The sequence below is a fragment of the Petaurus breviceps genome, unplaced genomic scaffold, assembly GCF_028583685.1.
Source record: "Petaurus breviceps papuanus isolate PSGF00001 unplaced genomic scaffold, PetGlider_PUasm1.0 229, whole genome shotgun sequence".
NCBI classification, from domain to species: Eukaryota; Metazoa; Chordata; class Mammalia; order Diprotodontia; family Petauridae; genus Petaurus; species Petaurus breviceps.
The window spans coordinates 15,703,862-15,719,878 of record NW_027185903.1 but is presented as its reverse complement, the minus strand read 5'-3'; the positions used below and the strand labels follow the sequence as shown (position 1 = coordinate 15,719,878).

The 16,017-nt window shown below is 40.1% G+C and overlaps 1 protein-coding gene and 1 pseudogene across 1 annotated transcript in view; one reads left to right on the top strand and one right to left on the bottom strand.

Moving 5' to 3' along the window:
- IQGAP2 (IQ motif containing GTPase activating protein 2) overlaps positions 1–16,017 on the bottom strand; it is a 369,993-nt gene that overhangs the window by 264,164 nt on the left and 89,812 nt on the right. The gene's annotated exons all lie outside the window — the stretch shown is intronic.
- Positions 4,975–8,464, top strand: LOC138167255 (tubulin-folding cofactor B pseudogene; annotated as a pseudogene).

Here is a 16,017-nt window from a genome sequence, read left to right as displayed (position 1 = left end):
CAAATAACCCAATAACATTTGAGCTGCCACAGCAAACTTCCGACTTGTCCTGAGTTTGTAATCCCCAGCTCTTTTTCAGGTGAAATGCTGTCTAGTCATACAGTGCACCATTTTGTATTTATATGATTGATTTTTTGAACACAAGTGTAAGGTTCTACATATGCCCCTATTAAATTTTATCATTTTATTCAGTCCAGTGTTTTAGCCTGTGAAAATCTCTCTGGATCCTTATTCTATCATTCAACATTTCAGCTGTCCTTGCAAGTTTTAAGAGTAGTTTCTATTCCTTTTTGCTGAAGGGCTCAGAGTAGATAGCACCTAGGGGTCACAGATGACATAGTGGTCTGTTTCATACCTTCTCTGAGTAGAAAACTTTTTACCATCTGCTCTTACTAATGAACAGGCAAAGGAGTGCATATAATCCAAAACGGTGCTGTTGTTCAGTGGTGTCCAACTCTTCGTGACCCCATTTGGGGTTTTCTGGGCAAAGATACTGCAGTGGTTTGCCATTTCCTTCTTGAGCTCATTTGACTGATAAGGAAACAGAGGAAAACAGGGTGAAGTGACTTGTCCAGGGTTCCACAACTAGGAAGTATTTGGGGCCAGAATTTAACGCAGGTCTATTTGACTCCAGGCCTGATGCCTGTGCCACCCAGCTGCCCAATCCAAAACGAGCAAGAGCTAAGAGCCAAATTGAGGTGAAAGGGATTTCAGTAACCATCTAGTTCAACTTGTCTCCGAAGAAAAATCTCTTTAGAACACCCCAACCAAATGGGGAACCTCCTACCTCCAAGGCAGTCGTTTAAGAAATCTGGAGGGAAGAGGTTATTTATGCTTGGTCATGAGTGTGTCTAATGTTCTGATATCTCCCCCCAAATGAAGCCACTTTGAGAAAATTAGATTTAAGATGTACCAAATTTGTCTCTTTCCAATCCTGAGCACATACTTAAAATTCTTCTCTAATCGCCACATCATCCTGCAGACAGTCACCTCTCAGAAGGATACAGAACACTAACCTCGACTGGATTTCAAGAGATTATAGTTATTGTGGTTTACAAGGCTACATTGCTAACTGTGACCTCATACAGACTTCAAACTGTGCTCAGGTGTATGTATCCATAGCATAGCATAGCATCAGTACTGGATTTTTTCTGCATTCACTCAAAGATTAGTGTTTTTAGCTAGGACTCTTCTGACATCTATTTCATCTGAACAAAAATCAACCAAAGATTTTTAACATTGTGTGCTAAGTATCCCTTTTGGTAGGCCGGTGAGTTTAAATGCATAAACAAAACACATGCAAGTACAAAGGTAACCCATTTTCCTGTAATACAAAGTGTCCCAAAAATCTTAGTTCTGTATCTTAAAACTTTTGGGACACCAAAAGTTATCAAAATACTAAAAGTATTGCTAAAGGTACAGTTATCAAAATACTTAAAAAAATAACATCCAAGTCCAAGAACCCAGTCTACGAATCCCTGATCTATAGAATCCTAAAATCTAGTAGAATATAAACTCTTTAATCAGAATGTAATCTCATTGAGGATCGGGATTATTCTGCTTTTGTATTTGTATCCCCAGCATTTATAATGGAGCATGACCCAGAGTAGGCACTTAAATCAATGCTTGTTTAGTTAAATGAAAGGAGATATTGATGTCTTTTTCATCTTCCTCCTTTCCTGATTGTTGTCCGGAAACTCATCATTCTGCAAGATGAAATCAGCTCTGAAACTCACAGTTCCTCGACACCCCTTCCTCCAGGATGAAGAGGGTGAACACTGGGGGACTCATGCCAGATTCTCCACAATTTTTAGGGTGGGGATTCCCCAGAGAATTCCCCTCATCATTTCCCACCTGGCTGCTCTCTTGGACTTCAATGATCTCCAGAAACTCGTCATTCTGTGAGATGAAAATTTTACCTCCTTCCATCATTTCTCCACTGGGCTGCAGGACTTCATAATGACCTCCTCCCCCTCCAGGATACTCTCCCCTGCCTTTTCATCTCCTTTTCACTTATCTCCCCCATTAGATTGTGAGCTCCTTCACTGTGAGAGCTGTCCTGGCTTTCTTTGTGTATCCCCAGTGCTTGGTTAGCATAGAACCTGGCACATAACAGTTATTTAATAAATGTTTATTTACTCTAACTGTGACTCTTAGGATTAAGAGGCACAATTTATTATATCTATATAATAAGAAATCATGGTACACTAGATTGGGAGCCAAGCTTGAAGTCAGGAAGATCTGGGTTCAAGTCTAGTCTCTGACATATTCTGGATAAGCCTCTTAATATCTGCTTGATTGTTGGACAAATGCTGATCTCCACTGGTAGAGGAATTTTCATCACTAAGAGTTCCCAATGGAATCACAGATCAAAAACAAAAAAATATATAGTAAGGTAGCCCCATCCAATTACTTTTAGCTCTTTGTTTTTCCATTACTCCATAGTAATTTCACAAGGAAACCAGCTGTGAGGGAGGATAAAACTATGCAAGGTGGATTTGTTATTAACAATTATGTACTGGGTTACATCCTTGGGAGCTGTGAATGACACATTGAGCATGTACCTAAACAACCATTAATTATTAAACCACTAACTAGTAATCAGATTACAAAAGCACATGTCACAGCTGGATTCCTATAAAAGCTCCATCGTTTCTCTTGGCAACAAAGGCATCTTATATGTAATATCTAAAGAAACTCAATAGCCTGGGGTATACTCAGCAAATGGTGGTGGGAACTGAGTGAACCACTGACTTCATCTTTGTGACTCAATTCTGGATCTTGCTCAGTTCCCTTACTATTCAATTATGGGTTTAGTTCAATTTCTGTCTTGTGAGAAAACTTTATTCAATTCTGGGAACTGTGAGAGGACATTATTACATTGTTTGAACCTACCTGCTTCTTAGACCCTTAAGTAAGGACCTAGGTTATGCTGACTAGAAATTTAGTCAGATCTTAAGATTGATGCAAGGAGTTTTCTCACAATTGTACACCTCAAGCAACCCTTAGGTCTTATCTGAAACCCAGCCCTATATTAACCAAGCAGTTAATGTTTCCATGTTCTTTTGATTGTATACAAAAACTTCAGGAGAAAGGGGCATCTATTTTTCTGATTTCAGAGAATGACCTCTGTTTACTCTCCCCTCCCATAATGGAAAGTCCCTAACCTTTCCTTCAATTAAAAATCAGATGACCTACTGCTGGATCACGGTTTATTGTTTTCTTTTAATTTATTGGCCTTACTCGACTGTTTTTAATGTATTAAAATATCTGTCACCCCTGTATGCCAAAGCTAAGCAAGGCTAACGTTCCCAATTAAGGAACTGGCCCACATTGCTTAACAAATCAATCAGCTTGGGAGCTCAAACCTCTGTTTCCTCAATCATTTAGACGGATTTCTGTAATACATACAAACCAAAAATGCTGGAACCAGATAGCTCACTAACTAAAATAAGACCCATCTAGGTTCCTGGAGTCATGTAGAACTGGACACAACAGAAAAAAACCGAACAGAGCCTCTAAGTTCCTAGTTTCTAAACTGATTTTTTCAACAACTATTTCATTATCTATGGCCTACAGGGTACTGTGAAAGATATGGCTTTCACTTATCACAGGTCTTCCTTAAAATTCATTGTTTGATTTGAGTCATCTGCCCAATATTCCCAAAGTTCAGGTTCATTCAAATTTGGCACACACTTCTGTTTCAAAATAAAAATGTCTTAAGTGTTATTTAATATTTAAATATGGCACACAATTGAAAACTTAATCTATTTGCTCTTGTGTTCTGTTGTGGATGTGGGAAAAATGATCAGACTGGTGCAACTATGACCCAAGTGTTTGGGGGCTTTTTTGTTGGTTTACTTTGTTGTTTTTTTAAAAACACTTCCTATTTACTTTGAATCTGCCTTCTTAGTTAGTTCCTACTATGTGCCAGGCATTGAGAGATAAGTACTTGGGGATACAAAAAGAGGCAAATGACAGTCCCTGCCCTCAAAGGACTCACAATCTAATGATTTAATTAGCCCTTGTCAAAATTCAGAAATGATTTGTTCCTTTAGCATGTGGTACCCACTTTCCCCCAAACCCTGCAGGCTTAAGTTGAACCCATTCAGGACTTACTCCAAACAAAACTCCTTATTGAATTTAGGGCCAATTCCTTCCTCCACTCTACCCCCACCCAAATGTGCTCTCTCACTGTACTGAGATTGGTAAACAGTACTTAGAATCTCCTTTAATGTATTTGTCACATTCTACCCTGCATTATAGTTATTTATATAATTTTCTTATCTTCCCTAATAGATTATATGCTGCTTGAAGGCAAGCCTCTGCTCATAATTAGTGTCACTGTTGTTGGGTTTTTTTCTGTTGTGTCCAATTCTTCATGACTCCAGGAACCTAGATGGGTCTTATTTTAGTTAGTGAGCTATCTGGTTCCAGCATTTTTGGTTTGTATGTATTACAGAAATCAATGTAAAGTGATGCTGATCCCAAGCCATCATTCCCAAATGTCACATAAAATTTCCAGATCTCAAATATTGGCCAGTCTATGAAATTGGAATTTGAAAAGCTTTCAAATTTTGCATATGGAAAAATGTTCTCAAAACTTTACAGATATACCACCTCTGTGCAAATGTAGCCTTAAAAAAGTCTTAAAATGGAGCTTGTTGGTCAGTTGCTTCAGTCATATCTTACTCTTTGTGACCCCATTTGGGGTTTCTAGGCAAGATAACTGAAGTGGTTTGCCATTTTTTCCTCCAGCTACTTTTACAGATGAGCAATTGAAATGGCAAACAAGGTTAAATGATTTGCCCGGAGTCACACAGCTAGAAAGTGCCTGAGGCTGGTTTTGAACTCATGAACATGAATCTTTCTGTCCCCAAGCCCAATGCTCTATCCACAATGTCATTGAGCCACAAAGTTGCCCTAAAATGGAGTAATCCATTAGAATGGATTGAGAATGATGCTTATCATGGGGCAAACAGCAACTTTCTCCCAATTATCCACCTTTTCATAGAGATAACAATAGATAATCTACTAGGTTAAATGAAATACACATACTTTTAAGTTTCTAACACTTCTGGAGACAGACTACCTTTGAGGCTATTAAGAGAATGCTTATTCAATCACTGTAATATTTTAAGCTACCAATAGTAATGATTAGCTATAAGTAGTCTAAATCATGAGCATGTTTCTTTCCACTCCTTTGTGAAGATCTGACATAATTGGTTGGTTTGTTCAACTTTGACAAGTTTTTGAGGCTATCAAACATGACTCAGCCATGTCCAAAAGGACTACAGATACAATTTATAGAACAGAAAATAGGAACTGACTCCCCACAAAACAAGAGCATTTGGGATCAGAGGGAGCATGTTGGAGACAGGGAGTGAAATAAAATTTCAGAAAAGCAGCGAATGTCATGCTTGCCTTTTCTGGGCAAAAAAGCACAGGCAACTGAAAATAACAATCAGTGCCCAGTTAAAATCTGGAAACATACTTTGTAAAAGAATAGGAATGATAACATTATCAAGGGGCTCATAAAATAGTTAATCAAGGAGAATCACATCAATAAGCCTTTCCTTTTATTACTGTACTATAACAATTAATGAATATTAAGAATTCTAAGATCCTTGGGAAGAACTAAAGCATAAGGCAAGCTCGAAGAAGCAGAAGCAAAAGAATGGTATACACAATGACCACAAGAGAGGAAAATAATACATAAAGCCATCAGAACTTGGACAGTGGGGTGGCTGTGGCTGTAGCAGTGGCAGCAGCGGTTTTGGGCAGCGAGCCCTGGAGGAGGGGGGCGAGGAGGTGGCAGCCGGGAAGGAGCAGCCGGGGGCCCTCGGAAAGCATGGATCTGGCCGGGGTGTCTGCGCCCACGGTCAGCATGTTTATCAGCAGCTCCCTCAACAGCCGCCGCTCAGAGAAGCGGTGCAACTGGAACCTCACTCTGGCTGATTTCAAGTGTAAGCTGGAGCTGGTGGTTGGCAGCCCGGCCTGCTGCAAGGACCTGGAGCTCTATACTGCCGATGACGGCTTCTGCATGAAACTTAACTAGGATGACGCTCTCTTGGCCTCCTACCCAGTGAACGATGGCTGCAGGATCTACGACACTGACCGGAGTGGGGCACATCTGGGGGAATACGAGGACCTGTCCCAGGTGAAGTTTGAGCTTTCCCGGTCAGCCTAGGAGAGCAGAGCTGACTCCATAAGCTGCTTCCTGAAGCGCAGCAAGATGGGCAAATTCAATGAGAAGGAGCAGAAGCGAAGGGAGGCTGAAGCCGCCCAGTCACTCGCTGAGGAGGAAGCCCAGGACATCTCATGGGGGAGCAGCTGCCAGATGCAGGCGGCCAGCCAGCCCACCAAGTGCGGCACTGTCATGTATGTGGGACTCACGGATTTCAAGCCTGGCTACTGGGTTGGCATCCGTTATGATGAACCGCTGGGGAAGCACAAGGGCAGTGTGAACGGCAAATGCTACTTTGAGTGCCAGGACAAGTATGGTGCCTTTGTCACGCTACACGTGGTGACCGTGGGGGACTTCCCAGAGGAGGATTATGGACAGGACGATGATGAGATGTGCCCCGCCCCGCCCCCGTGGGGGCGGGGGGTTAAACACTACTGCAGGGGAGTTGTCCCCTTGGATGCAGCCTCCCTTTCTCTTCCCCACCCTCTAGCCCGGACCCCTCCTTCCTCTTCTGCATCTGTGGCGTATTGCCTTTTCCCTTCCCTATCTTGAGTTGTACTTTTTACCTTATTTTCCCTTTGGCTCTTGTGAGGTTGTGAGACAAGTGAATTAAATGCCTCAGAATCCCTTGAGGAAGAAAAGAAGAATTTGGACAGTGTCATACTCAGTCATGACTCGGGAGGGCTGATAATGAAACACACATCCCTCTTCTCGGACTGCAAGTGCAGAGTGAGAGGAGGTCAGCAGGAGTTATGGATGGGGACATTTGGGTTGGAAATTGACAATATAAAAAGAGAAAAACAATAAAGCTATTTTGAAAAAGTAAAAAGGATCAGGTATCTTACTCACTAAAAGAAAGATCAAGTTTGAATTTTTTAGCCCTGGGAAGTTGTTCACAAAAAAGGTCAACTATATTCATTTCTTTGTAACAAAACTATTATTCCCTCTTAATTTTAAGTGAAATCTACTTTTAAGGCATAATGAAGATCTTGGATCAGCCCATAGTCTCAATTTTTGCCAAGACTACCATAATAAGAGAAAAAATATATCTGCTATGATTTAAAAGCAAAGGAGTGGAGAAGGAAGTGAATACTGAGAATCAAGGTGACTCAGAAATTTTACAATATAAAGTGTTAAAATAAAAGCATGCCAACTGGGTTTTTATACAACTTGATAGTTCTGAAAGATCTACCCCCTTCCAAGGTTTTTTTTTAAATTGAACATTAAAATGAACATACTGAATATACAAAATGGAATTACCTATTCTAATGCAGAAGTTAGATTTTTAAAAAGAGAAGAAGGCAATGATGAAGATGGTAAGGCACCAGAAGGTTAACGACACTTCTGTCTCATTTCTTTAAATCAAAACAAAATCTCCATCTATATAAAATGGATTAAAGATTAAATTAATTTTTGTTTCTATTTTAAGTAAAGAAAAATGGGGGGAAAATTCTGGGTGTTTTATTTTCATGTAAAAATAATTTCTCTTTCTGTTCCTCCTTTCCAGAGTCAAGGAAGGAGAGGTCTATGGGGATGAATCTAGCAACCATCTTTCAAAGGATGGGTAAACAGCTGGCTTCTTTTACAAGATTTGTTCATGAGTTTTATCTTCCTTCCTTGTGCAAAGCTTATCAAGAGGACTACTGGAACTCATATCTATGTGTCAGAGATACATTTCCAGCAAAAAGAAAAACCTAAAAATAGAAGTTATGAATCAATTTATGATCAGTGTTCAGACATATTTAAATATTCACATATACTTATATTTTGCTAGCTTTTCATGTTGAGTCTTACACACTTAAACCAACTTGCCCCTCTATGTAATTTCAAGAATAAATTCTGCCTAAATTAAGAAAATCCAGTGTTTACCACAGATTTATACCGGAAGGTGTCTTTTCATAGGAACAAAGAACTCTAGATACCCCATAAAAAAAAAAAACTAAAGTCATGCAATATTAGCACAGAAGTATTTGGATTTAAATACTAAATCCTATTTACTAAAATAAAGAAAAGTTATTATCTTAATAATAATAGTTTGCATTTAGATAGCACTTTAAGATTTGCAATGTGCTTTAGAAATATTACCTCATTTTATCTCCACTATAACCCTGAGAGGTAGGTGATATTATTCTCCCCAATTTACTGACAGGGAAACTGAGGCAGATAAGTGGTTAAGTGACTTAACCAATGTCACTCAGCCTAAATTAAAGATGAGATTTGAACTAATGTTTTCCTTACTCCAAGTCCAGTGCTCTAACTACTAACTCCAAACTGCTCTAGGTCAAAGATGCTTAACCTGGAGCCCATGATTAAAAAACAAAACTTTTTAAAAACCATACAGACATACATACATGTATATGTGTGTGTGTATATATATTAAAAAAACTATGTGTGTGTGTATAAAATATAACTATTTCAATATAATTTGATGATTAGGTTGGGGTTTTTTTGTAATCCTATATATTTTATGCCTTTAAAAACATTATTCTGATTAAAGATCAAAAGGCTTTATAAGGCTGCCAAAGAGGTCCATGGCATGCTCCCCCTTTCTCCCCCCCAAAAAAAGAACCCCAATCTAATCTAATCCATTAATTTTACTGACAAGGCAGCTGAGGCCCAGAATCTGTGACTTATCCAAGGTCTCACAAACAATAAGTGGCATAGCCAGGACTTAAATCACTGCTCTACATGAATTTGTTGTTCAGTCATTCAGTCACATCTGACTCTTTGTGATCCCATGGAACCTTAGTGTCCATGGGGTTTTCTTGGCAAAGATGCTGAAGTGATTGGCCATTTCCTTCTCCAGTGGATTAAGGCAAGCAGAGTGAAGTGACTTGCCCAAGGTCACACAGCTAGTAAGTGTCTGAGGCTGGATTTGTACTCAGGTCTTCCTGACTTCAGATCCAGTGCTCTATCCACTGAGCCATCTAACTGGCCCACCCACCCACCTAGATGGTTAGCATGTTTATTGTATTTACAGATGACTGAAGTTAGCAGGAATAGCTAATGTGTTGGGTAACTAGAGACTCAGACATGTGAGAATATTGGGCTAAATTTAAAACGAAATGGAATAGGTGTAAAAATGTAAAGTCTTACACATAGGTTCAAAAACATCCTCTTCACATAAAGGGAAAAGCATGGATAGTTAGCCATTCCCTCGAAATGGGGGTGCGAGAGAGTTGTTAAGTGAATTTATAACCGCAAGAGGAATCAACGGTTCCAGGATAAAGAAAGTGATAGTCCTCCAAGGCTCGGTCCTAGCCAGACCAAATTAAGAGTTCTGTGCTCAGGTCTGGGCATGAAAGCATTTATATGATGATGAGGGGTCTCAAGCTCATACGGACTGTTTTTCAGGGATAGGGCTTTAGCCAAGAGAAGCAATGACTGGGGGTATAAGAGAGAAGTCATATGGAATAGAGATTAGAATTCTTAGCTCAAGAGGGCAAACTCAGGAGCAATGGATAGAATTTATAGGAAGGCCAAATTTAAAGGAAAACTTCCTAACTAAATCAATACAAAAGAAGAAGTGTTCATAGAGAAGAATACTTTCTCCCTCACTAGGGCCAATTCAATGGGGTAAAGGTATTGTGTTTGACACCCCTTTACATAAGGCACCATTTATAACTTGCCATTGTGGTAAATAAGTAGAATGTTTTGTTTGGTTTGGGGAGCAGTGAAGTGGCATAAGAGAGTTTGTAGGACCTGGTGTCAGGAAGACCCTAGTTCAAATCCCATCTCAGACACTTACTAGTTGTAGGATCCTGGGAAAGGCTTTTCACTCCTCTCAGACTTAGTTTCTCTCTCATGAAGGAAATTCCTGGACCTGGTGTCAGGAAGACCCTAGTTCAAATCCCATCTCAGACACTTACTAGTTGTGGGATCCTGGGAAAGGCTTTTCACTCCTCTCAGACTTAGTTTCTCTCTCATGGAGGAAATTCCTTAAAAAAAATGAGAATGATAATAGCACACACCTGGCAAGATTGCTATGAAGAACAAAAGAGATAACTTAGGTAAAGTGTATTTTGCAAATCTTAAAGCATTATGTAACTGCTGGCTATGATTGTCTTTAAAGTCTAATGAACTATGTGCTGTTGCACTGCATTACTTCAGGAATTCCCAGAACATAATCTGAGACAGAGGAAAAACAATTCTCAAATGGGCCACAGGCTCAAAAATGAAATCACTACATTTGGATTTAGCAGGTTTAACTTATTCTGGACATAAAACAATTCTCAAATGGGCCACAGGCTCAAAAATGAAATCACTACATTTGGATTTAGCAGGTTTAACTTATTCTGGACATTCATGATACTCGAAGGTTTTAAATGAGGGCCTATCCTTTGACACACTCTGAAACAGTGGCTCCAAAACTGTGGGCCAGAGATCCTAAGGAAGGCCAAAGAGTCCTCATGGGAAGTTCATAAAGCTACAAAAGCATCGCTATTTTTGTGCTGCTTTGATTCTAACAAAACGCACAGCATGACCTTTGTGATATCTTTCTAACTGACTTGAGATAATGAAACAAAAGGGCAGGTAGGTAGTTCAGCAGACAGAGCACCGGGCCTGGAATCAGGAAGACTCATTTTCCCAAGTTCAAATCCAGCCCCAGACACTTTCTAGCTATGTGACCCTAGGCAAGTCACTTCACTTTGCCTCAGTTTCCTCATCTGTAAAATAAGCTGGAGAAGGAAATGGCAAATCACTCTAGTATTTTTGTCAAGAAAACCCCAAATAGGGTCACAAAGAGTCAGACACGACTGAAACGAGTGAACAACAATAAAGTAAAATATATCTTCTGTATATTGAATAATAAATCTTTCACATGTATGAATAACTATGTTTCAAATATATACAGATGCTATTGTGATTAGTAAAAATATAGTCACATAAATGCATTGTGAATAATTAGGTGTTTTTGTCATGGTGTAACTTTTTAGTCAATAAATATTAAGTAGCATGTCTAATGCTCTATAAGGGTACTGTTTTTTTCTTCCAACTTTAAAAAGGAATCACACTAGGGAAAGGGGTTTTACTATTTTCTTTGGATTTAGGCAGGAAAAAATGCAAGTTGGCCAAGTAAAAAATAATCAAAAAAAAAATCTCAATGAGATCACCAACACTATGTCCATCTCCCAGCGCATCTATGGGGCAGGGAGAAGCTAGACAGACAGTTCAGTGAGAGCTGTGCAGACTACAGAATCTGGGTTAGGAGAGCAAAAGCAGAGTCAGGTCTTATAGTATTCTTCTTTCTGGTGTTGGAGTAGCATCCCTACTTAATGTCTCCCACCCTAAATATCTCCATCTCTGCTCAGAAGGCTCCGGGAATCTAGCACAAGACTGTCACGTGGCACAAAGAATGCTGGATTTCAAATCCTGGTTAATCTCTCTGGGCCTCAATTTTCCTCATCTGTAAAATGGGGATGGGGGACAGTTGAATAAGCAGTGGATAAAGGTCCTTCTAGCTCTACATTTATGATCCTGAAGCAGAAAGAAAAAATGCAAAATAAACTTTAGAGAGCAAACAGAGGGATATCCTGTAGGTATCCATCAAAACAAACCTTATGTGAATTGACTGTCATCCCACTTCTCTCCTCCTCACATTGATAACCTTCCTGGAAAAGTCATCTGTAGGAGAGTCCTTCCTTCCTTCCTTTCATTAACCCACTGCAATCTGGTTTCTGCCTAACACTACTGAAATGGCTCAAGGATCATTAAAGACTTCCTGATTGCCTGATCAAATGGCCTTCTTCTAGCCCTCACTCTCCTTCATGTCTCTGAAATATATGTGAATATTGGCCACCCTCTCCTACTTGGTAAATTTTCCTCCCTCTTTTTCTAAGATGCCACACTCCCCACATTCTCTGCCTTCCATTCTAACTACCCTGCTCCATCTTCTCATTTATCTGGGAGTGAGCCTAACTCTGTCTTTGGTTCACATTTTCTTTTGGCATTTTCATTTATTGCCCGCAGCTTCAACTGTGACCTCTATGGAGATGACCTTCAGTTACACATCTTCAGCTGCCCTTCAGATATCTCTCCACTTCCAAATTTCCCTATTATTGTCAAGGGCACCATATCCTCTCATTCTCCTAAGGCTTAAACCTAAGTGTCAATCCAGGTAACTTCATTATCTCTCAATCTTCCCCAATATCCAATCTGTTGTGAAGGTCTGTCAATTTCACCTTTGCAGCACCTCTAAAATATGACCCTCAAATTCTCTTCGCTGACACTGCCACCATCTTGGTGCAGGACTTCATCATCTCATGCCTGTACTACAGTTATCCCTTCCACATCCACAGAGTTAGGGGCACATGCCCATGTGATGTGGAAAATACACATAAAACTTTTTGGTCTTCTCTTCATACCAGAGAAGTCTGAATTATGGTATTAATAGATAACATATGTTAACATTATACGATACTATACATACATGTTATGCATTTCTGAGTTTCTAAACTTTTTCTGTGTTGTCTGCTGGCCTTCACATGTCATTAACAGCTTCTGCAAAACTCCCCCAAAATTCCCACTTAATTTCCTATGCTGACCCGTGACAGATCTAAACCATGATGGGGAGAGTTGCGATGTGGAAGAGATAAATGTATTACAATGCTTTTGCTGGTGGGTCTGCCTGCATCAAATGTTTCCCCAATTCATGTCATCTGCCATTCAGCCACCAAAGTGATTTTCTTAAAACACGGGTCCAACCATGTCACCTCGATATGAAGTAAACTCTAATGGTTCCCTTTAAAATTTCCAGGAAGACATACAAAATCTCTGTTTGGTATTCAAAATCCTCCATAACTTACTCCCCCCTTCTACCTTTCTAATCTTCTTGTACCTTACACTCCTCCACAAAGTTTTCCATCCAGTGACACTGGCCTCCTGGCTGTTCCACTAAGATCTCTTGGCTCTGGACATTTTCTTTGATCATCCTCCATGAATAGAATATGCTTCCTCCTCACTGCAACATTCTGTCTTCCCTAATTTCCTTTATTTTCCAGTTAAAATCTCACTTTCTACAGGAAGCCTTTTCCAAATCCATTTAGGGGCCATCTCCAGTCCTCCTGATCCATATCTGGCCACCAGATTCAGATGGCTCCTGAGGAAAAAGTGAGGCTGGTGAACAAACTTGGGTTTTCTTGGCAAAGATACTAGAGTGGTTTGCCACTTCCTTCTCCAGCTCATTTTACAGATGAGGGAACTGAGGCAGACAGGATTAAGGGGCTAGGCCAGGGTCATACAGCTAGTAAGCATCTGAGGCCAGATTTGAACTCAGATCTTCCTGACTCCAGATCCAGCACCCTATCCTCTGTGCTGCCTGCTAATCGTATAGCATTGGACACCTTTACCTAGCAGAAAGATTCCCACCGATAGCTCAAAAGCAACAAAGGACGAACAACAGAACAGCAGCAAGGATTCCACCTTGGGGTTCTGTTCAGGTTTGTCCCCATCCTCCTCAAATCCCACCTTTGGCAGGAATCCTTGCAAGATCCTCCCAGGCTGCCAGTACTTTCCTCTTTGAAATTACCTTCCATCCTAGCTATTGTCTGTTACCTACTTATTGACACGTGGTCCCCCCAGGGGAAGGTGAGCGCCTTAGGGCAGAGGCTGATTTTGCCTTTCACATGATCCTCAGCATTTAGCACAGTGCCCGGAACCCATGGAACACTTAATACATGCTTGTTGATTGACTCTGACCTGGCCTGGCCGCTTCCACCTGAATTTTTTAATAAATATACAACCAGTACTAACAGAAAGCAGCTGAAAGCACACATTCTCCAACTCTTTAATTAACTTGAGGAGCCTAAAATGTGCAGCTGTTGCTTAGACTAAAAGTATTTACTACAGTGAGTGTCATTAAAGTACATGCCAAATTATTAAAACACTTTATATAGTGATTTATGATTTTCAAAACATTTCCATATACATTCTCCCTCTGGGTCCTTAAAACAGCCCTGTGAGTTAGATAGGTATTATAATTCCCATGTTACAGATAGGGAAACTGAGGGCACCTCAGAGAGGTAGGTCATTTACTCAAGGTCACAGATGGTTATGGGTAAAACAAACATTATTACAATTCATGCATAATCATCTCCCCTATCCCCCTTTCCCCATGCCAAGTTACTAAACTGACTCTGGGACCCTTCATCCTCCCTTGAAATGAATGCAGGGAGAAGGTTGTCTTTACACCTAGTTTTCTGCCAAGGCCACTACATATTAATTTTATTTAGACAAGGTTGCTTGGCAAAATTAAGATTGGATTTTCTATTGTTTCTGTAGCTGCACACAAATGAATAGCTCAACCCTGATCTTTCAGTGAGTGAGGTTTTGTTTTTTTTAATGTGTGACTGGGTAGGATAACAGCAGTGTCTTTGTTTTTATTCGAAGGTATAAAAATGTAGCTACTGATTCTGCTTCCTTCTTTTATATGTTTATGTTTTTTTCTCTAATATTTTTCTTTAATTAAGTAGTGTGGAGATGTTTTACCATAACCCCACTGATTCTAAATGTAGATAAATAACTTTTAGGTAGTCAATCATTAAGTCTTTCATTAAGTGTAGAAGCTAAAGACAAGCTCATAATGGATTTCCTGTCAACAGAGAGGCCTATTCATTAAAATGGGAGTACTAAATAATACTTTTACCACCCTCTGCTCTATTTGCCTGAGGAGGTGGTGACTGAGACCCAGGACCACAAAGAAAACAATATCATTCTCTCCCTCTTAAAAATAATAATAATAATAGCAATACTAATGTCTACCATTCACCTAGCACTTCAAAGTTCGCTAAGCATGTACATTAATCTTCATTTGATCTTCACGTCAGCCCTGGGAGACAGGCACAGTTCTTATCATCACCATTTTACAGATGAGGAAGCTGAGGGTCACACAGCTACAAAGGATTTGGTCCCGAGTGGTCCTGACTCCGAGTCCAGCCCTCTACCCACTGCTCCTCCTTGCATGTCATGTTAATGGAATTGAGTAATGGATTTGGAGTCATCTTCAAATCTCACCTCTGACCCTAGCTAGCTGCATAATTTTGAGCAAGTCAATCTCCTTCTCTTTGAATCTCAGTTTCCTCTTCTGAAAAATAAGGACTGATGACATCTGTGTTAACTACCTCACAGGATTATTATAGGAGGTCCTCTAATGGGCAGGGAAGCCCAAGAGTCCTTGAAATGGCAGCACCTCAAAGACCCCTTGTTTTGCTTTCCCCCATACCCTCACAAGCATCCTTCTGGGAAGCAACAGCAAAGGAGATATGGCCTAGAAACTGCTCCTGCAGGTGCTGCAGCCACAGCTACTGGAGATCCAAAAGAGAAAGTTCTTCCCACCAAAGTCCGTGACTCTGTCAGACGGTACAACCTCAGAAACCGCTAAGATGTTATCATCGGAAATGTCATTAAAGAAGAAGCATTCCCATCTGCTTCATCTGCTTTGCCACTACACCCTAAGGACCATGGAACCTTTCTGTGCAACTTGGAACTAAAACTTTAGGTAGGCAGACAGACAGAGATATTGATACAGATAAAATTATTATTATTTCTCCCATTAGAATGGGAATTACTTGAGAACAAGGACTATTCCCACTTCTGTATCTACACTTAGAGAATTACACATAGTAAATGCTTCCTAAAGGCTTTTTCATTCACTCATTTAACAATCAAACAATAATTATCCTTTCAGCCCCTAACGGATTTAAAGACAAAAAAAAAAAAAAAGAATCACTTCATCTGGAGATAGAACCCAGGGAAATTTCTGGGAATATTCTTCCTCTCTCTGTTTCTGGATGTGTCTCGTCTGTCTCTGTCACACACACACACACACACAC